The 21,339-nt window shown below is 43.5% G+C and overlaps 1 protein-coding gene across 12 annotated transcripts in view; it reads left to right on the forward strand.

Annotated features, from left to right (window-relative positions):
- Positions 1–21,339, forward strand: part of FBRSL1 (fibrosin like 1) — a 539,862-nt gene that overhangs the window by 167,344 nt on the left and 351,179 nt on the right. The window lies entirely within an intron of this gene.

Consider the following 21,339-nt stretch of genomic DNA (forward strand, 5'->3'; position numbering starts at 1 on the left):
CTAGATATTTTTGTGTGGAGATTTCACGCTGGGCTTCTGCTTTGAGTTACTCTGTGCTAGAACAGTGTTGATTAGCAAAGGAGAGGTTGTGACTTTATAGCTGTGTACGTGGGCCGAATGCAGCCTGCAAGAAGTGTAGGGGTTTTTATACTTGAAAGTTATCTCTGGATGATGGATCCTCTGATTTACTCTTGAAAAAAAAAAATTAAAAAATAAGTGCAGGGGGATTAGGTCCGTCAGCCTAATGCGCACTGAACTGTGCCCTCCTCAGCGAGCAACACTTCTTGGGAAGGGACGTGCAGCGCGGCACAGATAAGTGCCTTGAGACGAGGCTCCGGGGAAGCAGTGCATAGCCACGTCTCCGTTCCGCTTCTGGGCTTTGAATGACTTATTTCCCCACCTTGGCTCCAGATCTGCCACCTTCTCCTGAGAATTGTGTTGCCTTATGAGCTGCCCCAGTGACTTCAGTGAGTATTTGGGGCCAACTCTGAGAGCCAGCTTGCAGTCAGAGAAGTTATTTTCACAGCTCGTATTACTGGAGGATCTGGCCTGTGTTCCCCTCTTTGCAGCGATGTCTTCCCATGCTTTGCCAGGGATGTGAAACGCAGAACATTTCCTACCATGCCCTTGACTTTAACAGCCTGTGTCTCTCGGGCTGGACAGTGTGTGGGGGCCCCCCCTCACTAACAAAACCACGACATGCACATTGATTGCTCACCCTTTGGAATGTTTGACTCTTCCAGTTGTTTGAATTTTTAATAAATAGTAAATCTCTGCATAAAAGATCTTGTACAACTTCTGCAAAGCGTAAAAGAGGACAGGTTAAATTGAAAATGAGGTATATTGGACTTCAGAGCACGAAGGTAAATACGTATTTAAGTTGAAATTTAAATGAATATTTTCTCTGGATACGTACTTGTGGGTTCAGAGGGTAATTTTTTTTTTTTTAACCTTAATGTATTCCATTCTGGCTGTGCAGATCTAATTAGTGCTAGGAGCACTGAAAGGACTGTGGCTCTATCGGTTGTGTAGGCAAACCGTGGAAGGCAGAAGGAAACCAGATTCGATGTTGTTCTGGTTTTTTTCCGCATTTGTCATTAGGATTCATTGATCTAAGTCCTGTCAGCTTGCTGGTGTTTTCCGTCGGTGGCCTGGCCAGGGAGGCTGCATAAAATTGGGATATCAGTGTGAAGGGTGGGCTTTCCAAATATACTGCAAGGTAGTGAAACTTGAATTTTTCTTTTTTCCCCCCTCTCCTTTATCTTTCTTTATTTTACTTCTCTTGAGCTACTGGTTCTTTGGATAAGTGATGCGTGAAAAAATAAGTGATAGCCAAACTTGTTTAGTCTTCAGATTCTTTTGCTAATGAGTCTCCAAAGGATGTGACCATCTCCTTTTGTTCCTCTGCAACTTGGCATGTCCAGTTTGATTTCTTACCCAAGTAATAGCCTTTGCATACATCCAGTTGTACTCTTCTCACGGACCCTGCTTGGAAAATACATCTTCCAGAAAGGAAAATTTTCAAGAATACTTTTACAGTAACACACTGTGTTACTTGTGAATGTCCTCAAAAATGCAGAGGTATTTTCAGGTCAAAGACAGCTTTAAAAAAGTAAAAAAAGACCATTGTGTCATGTAAGAATCAATTGATTATGATTGCTGCGTTATTGTAACGTCAATCACAACTGTTTGCAAGTCAGCACAATTCTGTAGCTATAACAAAAATGGGAATTAGGCCCATGACTTTTGAGAATTCCACGGTCTTTGTTTTGTAAGCAGTCATAAACTGTCTTAAAAAGACAAACCAATTAATTATTTAGATTTTTATATAGAGATAAGGAACGGACATCCTGTACGCTGTTTGTTCAATTACCAAACCTGATGCTCAGGATCATAATATTGCTGTGAAAATAGATGATACTTCAGCATAAAATTTTTAAGTCTGTATATTTGCCCTTTAGATAAGTAACTTTCAAGTCCTGGAGTTACGAGGGCTGCTAAAAATGCTTTATTAAAGGAAGAAAATTTAGATTTTTCAGATCACGTGACTCCAGGGGGTTGAATTTGAGAAAAATCTAAATATCAGAAGACTGCCAGCTCTCTTGAGTTAATGAATGTGTTCTCCCATCACAATGGTTGTGCTTCATTTTGCATTATAATGTTGTCTGACAGCAAGTGGCACTTCTGATTCTTTTGTAATTTCCAGGCAAAATGCTGTTTGCAAAATAAACATGCTGAGAGTTTCCTAAAGCTCATGTCATCAGCAAAAGCGAACTGCATGGCTAGGTCAGTCCCTCGGTGGAACAGAGATGAGTAGGTTCCCTTAATAGTTGCTGCACAGACGTGAGCCCCGAATTGTTTTCTTCCTTCCTTGAACTTGAGCGGACTGCAGCTGTGCTGAGTCAATTTATTGCTGTGTGGTGGAGAGCGAAGCAAAAGCTCTTTCGACTTTTGCTGCTTTTCAACACAACTGACAGTAAGACAAAGCGGAATTGCTGCGCTGCTGTTGCTGGAGCGCTTCTCTGGTGGAATGGCCGGAGGACTGCTGTCACGCGGCGTGGTTTGAGCACCGGCTCAGGACAGATCTTATCTTGTAAGTGGAATTGAACATTTCTCCTTTTTATCAACCCTCCTTAGGGAAGGGAGGGAGAAAAAAAAAAGGTTTACTTAACCCCTCTTGCTGTGGACTGATATATACTTAGAATAATAGTGTAATTAAGAATATAATACACCTATATTATGTATTATATAATAAATGGGGGGCAGTGATGCAGCGACCTGCCATTTCTTCTCCACGTCTTCTATTGCTTGACCAATTCAGGTCAGAAATTCATGTAGCTGTAGCAGTGAAGCTTATATAGCAATGGGCCAACTTAATTGGGATGTGATCACAGCATTAAGTTTCTTGTTCAGAGAAGGCTTCAGAATTTAAGGGAAAGTGTCATTAATGAGCATGCTTGCTCTCACCTCTTCACGCATGCTGTGAAGTTCATCTGCCTTGTGTTCATGAAATACTTCCTTGCATTAGGTGAAAAGCTTGGAGCTTGAGTGCAGCACACAATTGTTGGTAATATCAACTGGCTACAAAATTTACCTTTTGTCATGGATTTCTTAGAGTTGTTATTGCAGTGTTGCAGGTGGGAAAACTGAAGGCAAGCTCCTGATGAGTGCTGGATTCGTTGTGGGCATCCAGCAAGCGAACAGGAGGATTAGAAACAGGGTCCCGGTCCCCTGTAATCTGTTACTCTGATGGGCTGCATTTGCTCACTGTAATTAAGCCTGCGTTACAAGTGGAGATAACTTTCAAGAGGGAAACCACGGGAGACCAGTCAGCCATATAATGGCATTTGAGTTTGTTCCTACACATGGGTGATAACTGCCGGTAGTTAGATAGAACTGTAGGAAAACTGCGGGTAAATGTTGATTCATGTTTTTAAGGGTATCTGCTGTGTGAGCGGGGGAGGTATGGAAGTTGTCTTTATGCGTGTGTGTAGGAAGGATATTAGAGATCCAGCTTGTCAGGGTGTAAATTCATGCCAGAATGAAGAAAAGAGAACACTCGAGGTGGAGGCTTGCATTATGGTTAAATTCCCGTCGTGCATCGTGAGACAACAAAGATGTTCAACATCTAATACTGAGGTTGTGTGATGCAGAGGAACTAGAAAGGAAACCACAAAACCCTGCTCAGTGCAAATGAGAGCAGTAGTGGCAGGGAAGATTCATGTCTTTTGAGAAAGCTTCAGTCGTAGGCAGTGTACAGGGATTCTTGTCTACAGGTCAGGATGCTGGACCTGGTGGGCTGCTGGTAAAATTGATCTGAAACACTGTAATGAACTGTCTTAAAATTGTGCATGTGATCTGCTGAACTTTCTTGGGCCACAAGTCATAGAAAGAAAAGTGAACTGGGACAAAAAACTAGTTAGCAGCTGTCACACCTTACGGAGTGGTGCTTATATTTTAGATTTCTTTTGTTCTTGTAGAGCACGTGTCCATGCACATCACCAACACATCCCACTTGGAAAGAGCAAATGGCCCAGGCACGCTTGTATTCAGTGTCTGCCATTGGCACGCAACCGCTCCATGGTATCTTTTGGTGACTTAACTAAATATTTATGGCACAAACCACAAGCCATCCAAGCCAGTCAGGCCCAGTCTGGAGGAGCTGAAAATATGTCAGCATGAGTAAGTACCATTTGAGAGTATCAAAGAGCTATAATAATGTGGATAGCATTACATTAGAAAACCAAGGTGGGAGGATTACATGAAAGCAAAACACACAGACAGGCCCCAAGGGGAGACCATCCACCACAAAGGATAATTTCCTACGGGATTCAGACCCAAGAGCACATTCCTCTGAGGCTGCTTTAAAGCATCCAGGCAAGACATCTGAAGAGAGAGAAAAATTCATAATTCATTTTTCTTAAACAACTGTGTGTAGCTGGAGCAGATGCAGCAGTGCCTGGTCTACAGCTCCATCCTTTTGTCTGGACTCCTACATGTTTTCCTCCCTGTGATCTGCTCCTCGACCTAAGAAGCATGGCTTGTGTTTTGTTGGTTGTTTTTTTTGGTGTTTTTTGGGGGTTTGTTTGTTTGTTTGTTTTTTTTCTTTTTCCCCTTCAGGCAGAGAAGAGGGGAAATATCTTTCGTCTGTGTTTTGGTTTGGCTTTTGCTATGCAGACAGTGCTGCAGTCAGGTCCAGGGTGTTCCCTGGGAATTGCTTTGACTTTACAGGACAGCACGGTGGTGTTACCGTGGCTATTGCCACGGAACTGGAAGGCTTTTCAGAGTGTCTTCAGCACTTCATCCTAGCGGTTAATGGACCAAATTCAATAACTAGTGTTTTTTTGTCTTCTCCCTGCCCTCCAAGTTAGCTGCATTGAGTAGGAGCTGTTTACAGCCCTTTCCCCCAGACATCCTTTGGAGTAACCGAATTCCACCTGAACTTGTGTATGTGCCTGTACATGCAGTGTGTGTGTACGTTAACACGAAGGACGATACACACTCCTGGACGTGGCAGGTTGAGACTCTTTGCAAAGCTGTTACTTTGCTCTTTAGGGTTTGCGTGAAGGGCCAAGAGGGGAATGCTAGCTGGATTTTTGTAGGTTTTCCCCGTAGTCCACAATGGAAAGGCAGCAGGACGGTGAAGTTCAGAGCGCCGCCGTTACAGACACAGAGCCCTGGCTGGAGGGGAGGGCGGCTGGTGTGTGCACGTGGCACAGGTTTCTCACGTGTCAGCAGGAGAGAGCGGGGTCTGTGTGCGTGGTTTTCTGTGCAGAGAAAAGCTGTAGTGCAGTTTGTCATTTCAGCTTCAGGCCTCTGGGAACAGAGAGGCTTCTGTTATGGGCGATGTGCTGGAGAAGGAGCAACAGTAGTTAAAAAAAAAAAAAAAAAAGAAAAAAGTCCAGTTTCTCTGTGTGACAGTAAAATATTCAGAGAAATACATGCTCTTTATGCAGTAGGCATCCTGAAACAAGGCATTGACACCTCTGTAATACAGAAACTGAAGCAAGATGTTTGGAAAAGACAGACAGCTGGTTTGTGCCCAGCTTGTGGTTGTACATAATCCATCACTGCCAGGCCCAAAACCAAGCAGGAGCTCACAGGCACTGACTTCCTGGCACCATGGCTATTCAGCAAAAGCTTGACGGTGGCAGGAAGCTTTTCAGGGCTGGAGAGAGATGCAAACAATCCCTTCATTCTCCCTTGGCTGGGAAGCTGTTGGTAGGTGGGAGCAGCTGAAGTCTTTGGGCTGCTGCAATCCTGCCAGAGCTGGAAGTCGAGCGCGTTTTCTCCTTGTGATAAATCGGCACCGGCGCACTGGCCAACTGGTTGGATAATCAAGTGTCTTTGGGAAAAGGCAAATGAAGCAGGAGGATTGGGCTTGGGGGAGGAGGTTGTATTGAAAGGTTGGCTCAAAACTGTTTCACCATTCTTAAACCAAGTTTGTTTGCTAGCTGTTTTTGTTGTTATTCTTCCAGAAGCCTATAATGTGATAAAAATGCCTTCTGGCTATAGTGCCAATACTGATAGTTCCTGCTGTGCCATCAGTGGTGATGACAGAGCAGTTTATGGGACCATGCAGTCCAGAGCTGTATCTATATAAAAATATCCATCTCTCTGCCCTGAGTCTTGGGACCAGTTTGCTCTTTGTTACCTCGTTTGTCTGAATGACACAATTCAGGTATGGCCACCAAGCTTCCTCATAGCTCATATAAAGACATAGCTGAAAAATTATGGTGTAGATACTCATAGTCATGTGTTCTGTTTGTACTCACTTTGGTGGCCATGAGGATTTTCTGGGTGGTTTTTGTTTTTATGAGGGCCATAATACAGCCCGTAGTGCCGTGTGGTTCAGAGCACGCTGAAGGCAGTAGAAGGGTCCCTGTGGACTAGAGAGGATTTGGAATCCAGCCAAACATCATTTTATTGCAGATTTCATGTATTTTTCTTAAAATCATTGCTACTGAATATGTGTTCAGGCCTGCTAGTAATTAACAGCCAATGGGCAAATATCCCGTTTTCCCAATATTGTTAACGATTTACCAGCTGTTGCTGATGTGGGGAGGTGTTTCAGTGCTGGGCTTCACACGGAATAGGATTGGTGTGCGATGTTAACCTCAAGTATCTGGTATAAACAGTTATAGCTTTTGTAAAATAATGCAAAGACGTTACACAGTCATGTAATTAAATATCGTATTACAAGCCCTAAAGGTGAAGTACAGAACTCACTTTTGAGTCCAAACTTCAACTTTTAACACTGTACATGTGCCACCTTGTACAGTTCCTCTCGCTGCCTTGCATAGGCTGAATAATATGCCCCCTCCCCGCAACAGATGAATAAAATACCTGGGGAATTATTCTCTAAACTGGCTTAGCTCTGTTGACTTCAGTATTACTGTTGGCGTACTTGGGATTCGCTCTTTGTCATTTCAAAAGCAACAGTCTCTGGGATTTGGGGGTTGATTTTCCCATAACCTTCCTCCTCAATGTACTATTACACAAATGTTGCACAATCCCAGTGATCTTCAATGACTTTCTTGCTTTTTAGTTAAGCGTGTTTGTGACAGCTTCTCCTGGTTTGGAAAGACGGGTGGTAATAATGTATGTTCCCGTAAAACCTGACACAAACAAGCATGCGATTCTGCAAGAAGTCCTACTCAAGAAAACCACGGTAAAAAATAAAAAGCTTGTGATACAGTGTCATCTCCTTTGGCAGTAATTGTTTTGCTCTTTGTATTATCTTACACAACATGACCACACCACCCGCTGCTCTGACTTTTGAAAAAACAAAACTGTTCATCCATGAGCCAAGAGGAACCAGAGTGATGCTAAGTTATATAATTTTTAGAGGAAATGACTTGTTCAGTTGGTCTACTTACTAGCAAACAAGCTTGTCTTCATCTGCAGTGTGACACTGATCAACCTCTAGGAAATTTCTATTACCCACAGGTGTCCTCAGGGCTGTTGGTGGAAGTCAAAATGCCAGATGTGCATGCTGGTGGATCCAAGTGCATGCTGATGGACTCTCAGTGTCCAGGGCAGTGCCCTCGTAGGGACAGGCGTAGGATTTCATAGCAGGAAGCGCAGGGACAGGACTCCTGGCATCTTTACTGCCCTAAAACAGGCTGTCTGGCCTTCAGTCAGCTGCATGGTGCTGCCAACCTAAAAACCACATCCCAGCTGTATGCAAACGAACCAGAATTACGGCAAAACTGCAGTGTTTGGACTTCCTACTGTTCTAACTTAAGACAGATGTGCGCGTTAGTTGATTAAGACATCCTTTTTTTGATTATTGCTTTTTATTTTAGCAGTTTAAAACATCTCAATTCCCAGGGCTTTTGCTGGAATATTCTCCCACACACACTGTCTTATCACACGTCCTCCCTTGTTCTCACTTTGCATCCACTGTGAAACGACAGTTTCCCAGAGGGGAATTCACCTTAACGGTTGCGAAGCTTTTTGTTTCGGTGGGTCCCTAACACCCTGCAATTTCCCTGCAGACGACTGGAGGGTTTAATTTGTCATATGGCTCTGGTGGGCTGTGTCCTGCATTCATAGGGGACAGAGCGTGTAATCTAATAGGTGGTTTGTTTTGCTGTAGTCATGTTTCTGTTGGAATACGTTTTCAGTTTTTGAGGGTAATGAATGTTAACAAATCACTGGAATTGAAAGTAAAAATAGAGAAGGAAAGTAGGTGAGATACCACTGCAAGCTTGGCTTGTGCTTTGTGGATCTTTTTTTAATAGCAAAAAGAAGTGACATCAACTCTGCTACAGGCATGAATTAAAGATGAGAACTTAATAAAACTTGTTGGAGGGGAGAGGGAGGAAGGAAAGTGGAGTTAAAGCAAAGATATCTTTATTTTTAAGCAGACAGCACCACTCTGCTTCAGCTCTTTGAGATGGCGGTGGAGAATAACAAAAAAGTGGCATCCAAAAGTGGTCTGTGAATCAAAAGTGCCCTCTGCTGGGAAAATCCTGCATGAAGGAGCGTTTCCAGACAGCGTTTCCAGTTGATACCCAAAAGCTTAATTACCCTCTTTTGCTGGAGAAGAGGCTGGATAGAATCCAGGATGCTCTCAGCAGTTGCCTTTGCCATTACATGCCCGGTAGGGATTGCAGTCGGAACACATCACCAGGTACTGGTGGAGTCTGTGATTTCATTAGGGTTTGACATCATGTGTGTGTGTGGTTGCTCAGTCACTGGTCTGTTTGTTATGAACAGAAAGCACAAATTTGCATTAGCAGTATTGCCGTATGAAGGATAATCTGGGTGGGAATACTCTGCAGATAACATCACTGTTGGCAAAGAAACGAGTGATAAAAAGGGGAGGGAGCTAGGAAGGAGCCTTCAGTAGCCACGATTTAGCTGGTTTGTTCAACGTGAGCAGCATTGATGAAACACTCAGTGTCAATGCCAAACAACACGTTTCTCCAGTGAGCCCTTGTTCTTCCAAGTCTCCGGACCTCAAGCACAGGCACTACCTGAGTCTGAACCTGCAGGCGATTTGGCTGCCACAGCAGGAATATTTGTGTGAACTCTGCCAGTCAGCCCAGTGGTTCTTGCTTCTACATCTTCCTTTATGGGGTCCCCTACATGGGACCATATAGAGCGGGCTTCAAGAGTGGAGAGTGAAGGGCTGTGGGAGATATACTGGTGTGAGTGACCATAAAATGCGTCAGGAGGGAAGTGCTCAGGCGTTTCATGGAGGTATCGCAGGGTTCTGTGGGTGGCCAGCCTTCCTGCCAGCATGGCGCTTGCAAAGTTGCGTGCAACCTGGATCTCTTTCAAATTTAGGAAGAGTTCAGGCTCCATCTGTATGCAGGTCCCGTGGCACAAACCCATTACTCTGCAAAATGAACTATTTGCATGTGGAAATAATGGCTCTCATCAGCTAGATCCTTGCTATAAGTTCAGCTGCTGGCCTTCTCCAGCTACATCTTGTGGTTCTGATCCCTCAGTCCAGTGCCTCTGAGGAGTACGTAGAAGCTTGAGCAAGAAAAATCAGCAAAGAACAATAAAAATCCAATAAAAACATCAGCTTAAGTGTATAAGGTTTCAGCTGTTTAGTACCCTGTTCTGAGCATCTTAGCAATTTCAGAGGCAAGGGCTGTTTCTTATCTAATTAAAGTAATTTATCTTCACATCTGGAGCAAAAAGGAATTGATCTATCTTGTTATTTGTCATCACGAAAGACTATTTCAGAAGATGAACAGTCAAAGATATGAAAATAGCAGAAATCAGAGTGAACAGATAAACTGAACTCAAAAATACTGTTAGGACCAGTGTGCCGTTCGTGCCCCTTGGGAAGAGGAGCCGCGGTGTGATGCATGGTGTCGATGTTATGTAGCAGCAAGGAGTGATATTGATGAATTCTGAAGGAAGAGCTGGCCGGGAAAGGAGGGAAATAATCCTTGTGGCTATGAAACAAGCTTGAAATCCTCGGGGATTTGTAACGGAAGCCTTTTTCCTCAAAGGAGCTGTAGAGCTAATGTCCCAGGTTTCACTGTGCTGGCAATGGTTGACTTTGGCAGGCAAGAGTTTTTCCTCTAATTGTCCTTGAGAAGCCTTTGATTGTTCTGCCTGCGCTCGTGGGTGGGAAGGCAGCTTTATTTAAGGAGGAATAAATATTTATTCTCTCAGAGTGCTTGCCACAGCTGCTGCTTTGCAAAAAGATGGTGGTTTCTGTTAGAAGCAAGCCATGCAAACTCTGTGCTTTTATGAATTTGCACCTGCTGAGCTGTGGTTTGGGTTTGAATGAATCTAAAATCTCAGAGGTAAAGTTTGCCAAAAGCGGTAAGTTTTGACTGTCTAAACCCAGTAAATTATTCATTCCTTTCTCCCAATACCATGAAATTACCACCTAAAGCTCCTGCCTGCACTCTGAGTGGATTTCTCAGTACCTCTGGCTGATGTTTCGGGTGCACAGTGATCATTTGACCTATTTTCAGAATTGATTTCAGAAGAACTGCAGAGCTGAGTCTTGGCATCCGTAATATCCGTGAATTCAGACATGGGGGGTTTTGGTGCCTAATTCAAAGAATTTATTGAATTGACAGGGTGATTGCTGTCTGTTTCTATTTACAGCTAGAAATGGTAGTTTTGAACTACATGCCTCTGTTCAGCGTAGAGAGCTGTTATCTCTGAAACCTACTGACAGTTAAATGTCACATTAACTGTAGAGTGCGTGGTGGCTTGGCAAGGTGGTGGACTTGGGTCAAATGAGGACTGTGCGGGAAGCACTTACATTCTCCATACGCTTTTAATGACATTTGGTTTCTTAGTCACTGGATGTTTTTTGGCTGTGATCGTTACCTGTACTGGCACTTAATGCTGTTGAGAACTTTTGGATCCAGAAATGCATGAAGCGTCCTTTTAGGAGTTGTAGGAATAGAGAAATGTACTGCAGACAAAACACGAGTTCAAATGCCACGAATACACTATTTCTGTAATTGACTTCCTTCAGAAGTGGGATATTTAAGGGGTTTTCTAATAGTCACTTTTTAATCCACTCCACTTTCTTCCTGTCTCTCCTGTGCATGCTTCCCAGAGGGTTTTTTGCTTCTGACACATAACTTACAGATTCAAGTGTTTTCAGAGCCTAGCAGCTGAGTGCCCTCAATTGTAGGTTAACTGGGTGTGTGCTTGGGTAGGTGGCCTTGCATCGGGAGAGAGCAAAGCGCGGATGATGGAGAGGAATGGCTTCGCACAAACCATGTCAGAGGCTGCTGCGTCCGTGCTGTAACAGAATTTGGTTTCTTGATGCACACCAAAGTTTCCTGGAAAAGGTACAGGGAGCTTTTAATCGCAGCACAGGCATCAAAGCGGAGATCTGAACCCGGTGATGGGAACATGCACAATTGAAGGGTTTTTTTTTTTTTTTAAATGGATTTGTTTCCTGTGGTCTTCTCATCTGGAAAAGCAGCACATTGCTTTCTTAACACCTTAGTGAAGGGAGATACATTTCAAGGGATTGATCCATTCGTTCAGAGTACGTGTTTAGTTGACAAATCAAAGGAAACCCAGCTGAGAGAACTGCCTTGCAATCTCAGCATGGGTCTGACGTGTGAAGCGAGATCTGTCAAATGACTCCCCTTGTTAATTTGTCTCATTAGCAAGATGGGGGGCTGTACGTGATGCAGAGTGTTCCCTTTCTGTTGTTCCCCATGCTGGTGATTTCATAATATAAGAAACAGAATACCGTCTGCATAAACAGTCCCTGAAGGCAGTTGTTCCACTTGTATTTCTCATCTTTGCACCTTGCTCCCGTATTTCTGCATGGAAAAACAACTGCTCGTCTCTTTGTCTGTGTAAAAATTAACAGATCGCAAAGCAACATTTTGTTACTCTTTTATCAGCGTTTCATTGTGAGATTCCTCCACAGAGTAAATTTAATGTTTTAAAAACCCTAAAAGCCAAAGCAGGACATGCTGCTGCCTCTGCCCCTTGCCAGGAAGGCGAGGGCGGCCTGCAGCTTTGGGGTGTGCGCTTGCTGAGGTCAAGCTTTCTTGTCTCTTCCTTCCAGTGCTTTTCCTCTTTCCAGTTTCTGATTAAATGAGGCCATCCTGGTAGAAAGGAATGCCATGTACAGTTGGTGTGTCTGGTTTGTTTGTTTTAAAAGAAAACTATTGAATTTTTTTTCATATTTCACTAGTGCTTTTAAAAGGAAAATTAAAAAAAAAAAACGTACAGCGGTCTTTGTTATTTTGATTGTGATTATTTTCAAAGAGTTCTTTTCTAATAAGAGATCCTGCTGTGTACATGGAGTTTAATAGTGTTTGGTCATTAAAAATAAACTTTAAGAGGAAGTTAGTTTTTTAGGAATTTCCTCTTTATGGTAAAATAACAGATTTTGCTTCTGATAGAGCGTTGCAAATACCAGTGCTTTCCCGCTCCTCCTCAGCAGCTGTCATCCCAGGACACGTATGTTGGTCTGCAGCAAAACACGCAGATAGGTGGGCTGAGAGGAGGGAGACTGACGTGTTCGGTTGCTTTGTTTGGCATGGAGATGCTGAGATGGCGTCCCGAGGGCTATGATGAAGATCTTTAGTAGCAAATAAAACCCTAAGTTTAAGCGTGTTTGAGTGTGAGACCAAGTAAGAAACATATCCCAGGTTGGTTTCCAAGCATAACCTCTGAGCACAAAGTGTTTCTGGAGTACCGTTTTGTCTGTTGGTATCTGTATTGGTGAGCATCTCCTGACCTTGCCTGGCCATAGGGCCTTCTTTGCTGTTGAACCTGAAGTGCTGGTGAGAACCAGTCCAGCAGGCTGTTTGCTCTGCTGCTGGTTGAACTGGTATTTGCAAACGCGTAAGGATTAGCAGCGTGGTGATTTGCAGAGCTTTTCCCTCAGAGGGGAAAGCTTCTGCCTAGCGCATCGGTGAAGTGCTTAAGCACGCCTTCCCAGACAGGATCCTTGCTGTCAGGGCATGGTTAAAACAAGATGCTTAAACCCTTCTAAAGCTGCTGGTTATTGAATAGAAACCTGAGCTCAAGAAAGCTGTTACTATGCTGAACTAGATTTGTTCTCTCACTTAATTTTAATGCAAATAACTTTATTTTAAAGTGATGCTGGTAAGAATTGAGAAAAAGCTTTCTGAGAGAGACTTTTTTTCCTTGCTGTTAGAATAACCTCATTTCAGGCACTGCCATGAGATTTTGTGTGGCAGCTCCTCTTCTTTGGAAGGTTGCCCCAGGTGACTTACGGTTCATGCACTCTTGAAAGTACTGTTAATTTGTGAGGTTTCGGTGGTTAGACTGAGCTGCTAAGTGGGCTCTGAGCAGATAATGAGGTCAAACAGGCAGGAGAGAGGAAAGTCCTGCATGTTCCCACTTGGCATTTGGACCCAGGTTGCACGTTCTATGGAGATTTTGTCCCAAAAGCAAAGTTCCTGTAAAGTTGTTATTTTGCCTTGTCCAAACCTGAAAACAAACCTAATTGTTCAAGCTTAGTGTGGTGCCACTGTTGAGATCACTGCTGTCATGCTGAAATGCAAATCTGCTGATGCTTGTTTTGCATCATTTTGTGCTGCATTAGAATGAAGAAACTGCTCCAAGCTGACCCTTCTTCTCTGAGGGGTTTCACAAGGTGAGTTGCACCATCAGTAAGGTGAAATAGCATTGTGGAATAGCACTGCCTAGAACGTTTTAAAACGAAAGCAGGTTAATGAAGCATAGCAGGGTGCAAAATGTGATGTAGAAGGAACATAATTGTCATGTATTCAGTAGTTGGAAAGCCTCAAATACAATAGTTTGAGCGGTTTGCAAACAATTGTTTTCTATATTTTACCCTAACTAGCTCCCTGACTTTGATCTTATAATAATCCTCATGTTATAATTACATCGTGGAGGTCCCAGGTTACACAAGGAATTTTGTATCATTTCTGGGATTTGATATATCCATTACATTCACTCCAAAAGGTTTAAATACAGTCATTCAGCATATGTAAGAAGGAAGGTAGCTATGAGTATCTTGTGAGAGGCCTTTTTGCATCTTGATACGGGTGCATGACCCTACGCTCTTCAGAGTTGACAGGAGTGGAGTCTTCAGTGGATGTTAAGTCAAACCAAGAGTTTAAGGAAAGTCCCTCTGTTTCTGGCAGCACACCTAGTGATTGAAGCTTTTTGTGATGCTGAATTCTTGCAGAAGTTGCTCTACTGTTCAGCTTTCAGGCAATAATTTCGGTGGGACTACTGAAAGTGTGTGAAGTTAAGTGCTAATGGGGGATCAAGATCATCTTTAAATCTGCTCCCCGTGGGGCCAGATGCAAACGGAGCATCCTGCAAAAGGGAGCTGGCAGCACTGGCTCTGGTCTGCAGACAGCTGCTCAGTCATAGATGAACCCGAAGTTACTGGAAGAAACTAGGTCTAGAAAGAGTCTCTATTTATTTCTGAAAGCATGATACGATTTTAAACAGCTGTCTTATTGACCCAAGAGAGTAAACCTTCTATCTTTTTTAACAGACCGATGAGAACATGCCTATTCAGTAACACTGCAGATGGCAAATGTTTCTGTAGTATGCGAAGTCTGTTGGGCGAAGGTGACCGTGGCAGTCATAAGGCGTTTTCTGCAATAGCGTACCTTGGTTTCAAAACACGCTTTTACCTCCCCTGGCACTTACTTTTTCAGTGCTTAGAGTTTCATTAACATTGTAGTGATATCTTTGGTTGGATTTTATTTGCACACAGTGAACTTGCTAAAAAAGGGGTATGTGGCTGAGTCTTTTGTTGCTTTTTGACTGAGGGGTCTTTCCTCCTGTGTCGCACCGAACAACACTACCCTCAGCTGCAGCTCAGTGAAGAGCAGAGAAATTCAGCATTGTGCTGTTTCACTTTTCATTAACTTCTTTCAGAGCAGGGGATTTGTGTTGTGGCAACCTCCTGTTCTGTAAGTGCAACTACACATATAATAATGGGATCACATTGTGACTTTGGGTCTTGCCCAAGAAATATGCTGGATGGTAGTATAATTTAGTGTTTTGAAACAAGAATGAGTCCACACTGGGAGACAGGGCCATGGTAGGCGGTGTGCCTGCAGGTGAGAGCTGAGTGGGGTACGAGGAGGCTGTGGAGGTCTTGAAAAGAAGCTGCTGAGGTTTGGTGTGATGAAAAACAGTTGACTCTTGGAGAAGTTGAAGGGAAGGAGGCTCAGCTCAGAGCAGGGAGCTTAGCAGCAGCCCTACAGCAACAGGGGAGGTAAATGGCACTGACATGGCTGTAGCAAGGGATGTGCAGTGCAGTCTTGGGCAAGTACTTCACCTGTGTGGACAGAAGAGAGTTAGTACAGTGTGTTAGTACAGTGAAGCAGAAAATGTTCTGAAAACACCATGGTTATTGGAACACAATCTATGTCTGAAGTTGAAAACAATACTCAGCTTGTGGACAGGCTGGTGCTGGACTTCAGTGGCAAGGAGGGATGCAGAAGAGGAAGAAACATTATTTTAGCCATGGTGAACTTGGGACAGTTGCAAGGGGCAGAGTTTGAGACATCCATCTGTTCATGGTCCCCGCTGAAACGTAAGCTGAATTTTGCTTGCAGGTGAAGTTACCCAGAAACTGAAGTGAAGAGTAATAAATGGGTTAGAGAACAGCTTTGAGATGTTAGCTCTGCGTTAACAGTGCGTGGTACTCTGAGCTGGCTTTGGAGTAATCCTTCAGGGTTCGCAGGGCACACAGCTCTGCAGAGGCACAATTCAGCTCTCTTGCTTACCCAACCAAGGCACGAATGTGTTGTCTCTGCCACAAGTGGTGGTTCAAGTGCCCCATTAAGCTCTGTGAGGAATGCAGCTCTCCTCTCTTGACCAGCTCGGGAAGAGCTTGGAGAGCGGCTCATCGCGTGAACCTCTTCTCCCTGCAAGCCTGTCCTTAGTTCTGGGCAGCTGGGCATGTGAGAAAGTTTGTACTCTGTTCTGCCCAGGAACCTGCTTAAATAGATTGGGAAAGGTTGTTTAAAAATTAAATAAATACATAAATAAATATATTTTTAAAAACTCACCCACCCTGCAAAACCCTTGCCTGTCAGTGTTATTTATAGAGAGCGTATCAGAACCCCCTTAGGGGGTTCTTGTTTATATTGAGCCTAGAAAATAGAGGAGGAAGCTTAGCTATCACCAGCTGAAGTCGTAGTGCTTGTTAATACCAGGTTTGGGTTATTAAAGCGTGTATCACCAAAGTTAAAATGCAGCAATGTTGTTCTGTTTGCCTTGTTTGTTGGCTGTTGCCAGATGTTGGTCATTGGCCACTACAGCAGTCATCTCAGAAAAGAGTTCCTTCTTTCTCAAAGTATAACCACTTTCTACAACCTTCATAAGTTTTAATTAAAAACAGCATGTAATGATTTTGGGATTGAATCCAATTTCATATGCTGTTTAAATGGAGAAATAAAATTATTTCCATCAGGCTTTTAGTTCAAGGTTTGTAACTGCAGGATCATTTCCTTTTTCATCAGTTTCTGACTTTTAAAATGGCTTATGAACTTTAGTGAAATCATTTAGAAATGGATTTCATGCGGAATAATTAATAAATGAATACCACAGCCAGGCAGTGAAATGAGTCTTGTTTGCATCTCAGGCAGCACAAATTTAAATAAAATGCAGGGCTTTGCATAACAGCATTTGTTTTTAATGTCGGCGGTGTTTTTCAAGCCACCTCCAATATGCTCCATTTTTCACAGGGATATCTTTGGCAGCAGGGAGGATTTTCAGGGGCTGATTTTGAGGTACATAATTGGAGCGGTAAGACTACACACACAAAGTGTCACTTAATGGATGAGGCTCATTTAATTGTAGGCTGCTCAGAAATAACCCAAGAAACACTTCACTGGTAGCTAATGCAGAGGTGTAATTAGACTTCTACATGAGTGTAATTAGGCTGATTGCATAGAAAGAAAGAGAGTTCATAAGGTTTTTTAAATGTGTGCAGAGTCATTTTGTCTCAACTGTCTTGTCCCCAAGTGTCTGCTGTATTTGGTTGGACTTAAATAAATAAGTACACTGCTCTTTAGCTGGCTGTTACCTGTAATTGTCCATCCTTCCATAGTGGGTTTTTTGCTGATTGTTTGGTTTTAAGTAAGGCTTGATCCCGGCATTATCATAGAATCATGGAATGGTTAGGGTTGGAAGGGACCTTCAAAGGTCATCTAGTCCAACCCCCCTGCAAGGAGCAGGGACATGCCCGACTAGATCAGGTTGCCAAAGCCAGGGTGAGGCTGTGCCCTGCGTTCAGCTGTGGGCCTGTACAAATAGCGTGGTGTGGAGAATCCTAGGGAGAAAAACCCCTGCTTGTATTGTAGGCAGTCCTAGTGAGTCAGTGGTATTTCTGAGAAGAGATGGCACCCTGCTGAATTTGCCTGGTGCACTCATGTGTATGTGGTTTGGGTTTTTTGTTTTGTTTTGGTTTTTTCCTACTGTCCAGTAACTTTTAAGTTGACTGACTTAAACCAGGTGGGGAAGTCTGACGGACCTCGTAAAAACAGAAGGTGTGCAAGTGCCTGAGGGATAGAGAGTGATCCTATATCTGCTCCCTGTAAGACACAATCTGCGTAGGAAAGCCTGCAGCATAGGGTTGCTGACACGTTCAAGGGGAGGGAGACATCTGAGCTGATGCTTCAGCTTTCCCAATAACAGCGGCTTCAGCGGGAGCTTCTGCCACCTGGCAAAGCTACTCTGCAGCAAATGATTAAGGAGCAGAACACTGGTCTGTAGTTGGGTCTGGGGCTCAGCACGAGCCCTAGGAAACCTGAATGTGAGTGGAGGAGGAGTTCCTGTCAGCTTCTCTTATCCCCGTGTATGCCACAAATTCCAGCTCAGTTTGCCAGGTAGGTATTTCCCAACCTGAAACCAGGCACTGCAACCGCAGCTGGTTCAGCTGAGGCCTACACACAGACCAGGGGGCCTTCTTAAATCAGAATATATATATGTATATACATATATATATGACTTTTAACATATCTATTTAAATGTTCTTGCAACTATCCATGTGTTTTTATCTTGTATGGCCCTGGTATGAAAGTGCATTGATATAGGGAGGCAAAAGTAAAATATGAACCCAGTTACCCCTGCAATGCTGACACTTCATTCTTGCTGGCAAGGTGTACAGTGGGAGGGAGGTTATTTAAAAGATTAGCACTTGTATGGAAATCTCTGTATTTGCTTTGAAATGCTTCCCGTATTAATGATGTTCTTGCAGTTATCATCTTTAGATGGAGTTGTTCCCTGGGAGTAGATTGCTGTACATACTTCATCCCGCACTGAGATAAGATAGCTTCTTGTTTTACCAGCCTATTTTTTCAGAAATGCTGTCTAGGATATTGCTCTACATTTGTTTAAGCAGTGGTAAAGAAAGGAGGATGTTTGCAGTAATCAATAGTTGTTGGTCGTTGTGAGTGTGTAGAAACCCAGAGGAAATGTAGCTCTGAATTAGGAGCATAAAATACAGGACTACTTCAAGCAGTTTCTAACAGGGGAAACCATTTTACTATAACAAGCAAATGTACTGCATAGGTGAGAGACACTGAGGGGATGCTATGGATTTCTTTATATCAGTGTGAATCAAAAAGGGAAAAGCCTTCTGGCTGTATTGCATGTTCTCTGGATTCAGCATAACTGATGAATGGAGAGAAACTGGCAATGCAGGGCGCTATGAACTGGTATTTTAATGCAAGAAACCCACATCCCCACATTTCAGTAAAACATGCAGGTTGTGTCCTTTTATTTCTGCTCCCAGCATCCCAGTGCATGGTTGATCCATACCCATTCTTTGGACTAAAGGTCAGAACTTCGTCTTAATTTTAGCTTTGGAGAGGACGAATTAGACACAGATGAATTAGTAGCTAAGACAATTGTGGATAAACAAATGTTCATCCATACTTCCAGGTTATTTACTTTCCTATTGTGAATAAGGTTAGGGGAAGTTCCAGCGTAATTTTGCTGGGTATAATCTTACGTAGATAAATAACGTGTGTAAATGAGTCTCGCAAAGAAGTAGAGTATCTCTGAGTGCTTTTGTGGATTAAAACCCAGCATATGGCTCAGAAAGTTGATTATAAAATACAGACCCTTTGGTGTAGGTATCTGGCTCCATTCTTTCCCTGCTTGGTAATGACCATAACTGTTCTGTCTGACAGCTGTGCAGTGACTGCTCAAAATGAGATGGTGAATCCGCTCCAGCTCCCAGAGTGCCAGCATCTGCAGTCATTGGCTCCATTTTTCATTTGGCAGTCCTAACTGGGAACCCAGTGATTAATTTGGCAGAGAGAATGAAGCTGAAGTCTGACCCTTAGAAGAGCTATTTCTAAGATTCTGAGAAATACCAAGGTTAATGGAGAGACACACTGCTGGTGTATTAGGAAAATTCGCACCTTCAGGTCTCGTGCTAGGTTATTCTGTGTGTAAGTATGACTTCAGCATCCTGAAATGTCTATGCAAGAGCAGGGTCAGTTCCTCTGAAATGTCTGGATGCAGTGGTGCCCTGCGTCACACTGGAATGGCCCATAGGCTTGGTCACGTATAGCTTGGGGAGGGGTCTCAAGAAACAACTGGGGAGGTGGTAACAGGGAGGTACATGGTATGAAAAGCAGGGAAGAGGAGAAGGAAATCTCTTATAGTCTCATATTCTTTGTGTTGCATTATGTGCCTGTTGCTGTCTCTTGCTAGTCTAGCTTGCTCCTGTGCAACCCCTAATTCCCAGCTTTTCCCCTCTCCGCTTCCATTTTTATTTCTCTTCCCAGTTACCATGGATTGTACCGAGTGATGAAAAGCAGGACATCGTGCATGCTTTGATACTGGGTAGTATTCATGCCACCTGGGCTCAAAAACTGAGCTAGGGGCTTTACAGGCATTTGGTAAATATTTATATCCTTTCCTGAGCTGGTCACATTTCTTAAGCAGAAGGTTCCTTACCAAATCTTTAACTTTGGGTTTCAGAGGACTTTTGGCTCCCACTTGTTTCCTCATCAAAGATCATGGGAAAGTACAGAAAAGCGCTGTCCTGAGCTGCAGTTATAGGCTGGTACTCACAGCTATTCAGCTACCTTTAGCTGAGGCTCTTCAGGCAAATGTAACTTATTCTGTAGGTTTCTTAAGTGGTAGCATTTATTATCTGCCAGGTGCTAGTAAGTTGTGTGATTAAAACTGCTTGTTTGCCTTTGCCCTGGAGCTCAGATGGCTCTTCTAGGCCTCGGCAAGTGGAGAAACACCATCTGGCTGCTGCTGCAGGATGCTGGGAGATTTCCATCCTTCAAATCTTCAGAGCTGTTGTCTTTTTTTACGTTTTAGAAAGCCTAGGGACTCTTTTAGCTCGTGTTTTCCCCTTGTTTCTTTCTGAGCTGGAGAATGTCTCTTACCCTTTTATTTACAGCCACTTGCTCCAGGCATGCGTTGTCAGAGTGCGTGAAGTGTTCAGAGCTGACATAGCTTTTCAGGGTTACTGCCTCCCCGGTCTCCTGGTGATTCGGAGGCGAGTATCCTGATAGTAGCTCATTGAAAAGTCTGACAAAGAATTGTTTTCCTGAGACAAATGCAGATGTTACATAGCTGATCAAAGGTGGTGGTGGGGGGGTCTGTGTTTTCCCAGCACATACAGCACATTGGTTTGTTTTCAAGAGGAAAAACTCCTCTTTGATGAGGTTTATAAAATGAAAAGTTATGGAGTAGCAACTCAAATCTGACCAGGCTTTTGGGGTCAAGTTAATATTTATACCAAGAGAGAGAAATAGATATCATTGCTATTGCCATGCAGAGCTAAGGTAGTGTGAGTCAGCTGGGAGAGCAGCCACATTGGAGCAGGTCAATTCTCATCTCTCCATATTCTGCAGCTGCATTAAAACTTTTATTTTATAAAATATCTATTTTTAATCTAATGAGGTAATGGTTCCATCCCTCCGTATATCTGTAGCTTCTGTAATGATAGGCAGTGTAACTTCACTGAGAGATGCAATAAGGAAAATGGGAAAATTGCTCAGGACATGGGGATTAAGGGTGCACTCTGTGGGTGGGAAATGTTTGTGCTCTACACTGTGACTTTGTAAAATGTAATGGTGGCTGCAAACCGCCTTCACAGGTTGTTTTTCCCCATCCACCCTCCAGTGGGGCAAACCAGGATATTATTTTCCCTTGAGAAATACCAGGTGTTTGAGGCCTCACCCATCTCCTCCTGTTAGAGGCTCCTGGTGGCACAGTCTGTGGAGGAACTGGATGATGAGCTTCCAGGAACATGCTTGAAACACAGCTCATGCTGTCCTGAGCAGAAAATATCTCTGGCTCTGCTTTCAGGCTCCTTGGTGTGAGGATTAAAGCTGACTTGGAGAGTGACAAATCTGTTTTGCTGCAGCTTCTGAGATT

The sequence above is a fragment of the Chlamydotis macqueenii genome, chromosome 17, assembly GCF_036417535.1.
Source record: "Chlamydotis macqueenii isolate bChlMac1 chromosome 17, bChlMac1.mat, whole genome shotgun sequence".
Taxonomy (NCBI): domain Eukaryota; kingdom Metazoa; phylum Chordata; class Aves; order Otidiformes; family Otididae; genus Chlamydotis; species Chlamydotis macqueenii.